The sequence below is a fragment of the Galeopterus variegatus genome, unplaced genomic scaffold, assembly GCF_000696425.1.
Source record: "Galeopterus variegatus unplaced genomic scaffold, G_variegatus-3.0.2 Scaffold2965, whole genome shotgun sequence".
Classification (NCBI taxonomy): Eukaryota; Metazoa; Chordata; class Mammalia; order Dermoptera; family Cynocephalidae; genus Galeopterus; species Galeopterus variegatus.
Window position 1 is genome coordinate 163182 of NW_007729076.1, and position 934 is coordinate 164115.

Consider the following 934-nt stretch of genomic DNA (forward strand, 5'->3'; position numbering starts at 1 on the left):
AGTAGATTTTTCCTAAAGCAGGTGATAATGTTATTTATAATTCCTTCTCCCTGGGCAGGATTTTCTGAAATAGTAAAGTCATGCTTACGCAGTGAGCCATAAACTGAGTGGTTATAGATGCTTTCATTTCTCAAGACCGAACATCTGATATGACAATCTAGCCCTGTCCAAACTTTGATCATTGGGTGCAGACCCTCCCTGGCTTGCTCCTTCTTGTTCCAGCCATAAGAAAACTATTGTTCTACAACCACATGCTTTCCATCTCCCTAGTCTTTTTACAGTAAAGAGAGAGAGAACACCTATTGTGTTTTAAAACTTTCCTAGAAGGTTATTCTACATCATATCACTTCTCTTCAAAGCAACTCATTCCTTGGAGACAGTAATTATTGCTGTATATTGCAGTTGAGAACATTAATTAAGGTAGAGGTCAGGTCACACAAATGTTACATTGAAAGACTGGACTAAAATCCAGGTCNCCGGCTTTTTCCTAGATGCTTTTAATGGACTTTGTCCTGATTTTTCTGCCTCTCTTTTTTTCTTTAGTTTATTATTCCTCTGCTGCCAAACCTACACTCTTAATAATTCAAAATTCATGGAACAATACAAATTTCAAACAAAAAAACCCGAGTTTTTAAAGAAATTATAATCTATTGACAGCCAAATCCCAGGAAAAAATATAAATTAATTTTATAATAAAGCAAGTCAAGTTTGTTGCTTACTACAATAAGGAAGATCACTACTTTGGTAGTCTCAATAGCATCTCAAAATGGGAAGGCCAAAGGTAGATTATTTGTAGGGTTTAGCAGGCAGGGGGATGGTTTAAGGTGGACCGTCAATGTGAGAATCTGGCTGAGATCAAGCAAGAGCCTTGATACAGTCCTTTAGGACTGACAGATCCTGGAGACAAATATTTTAAAGTCATTTTTACAAGTGT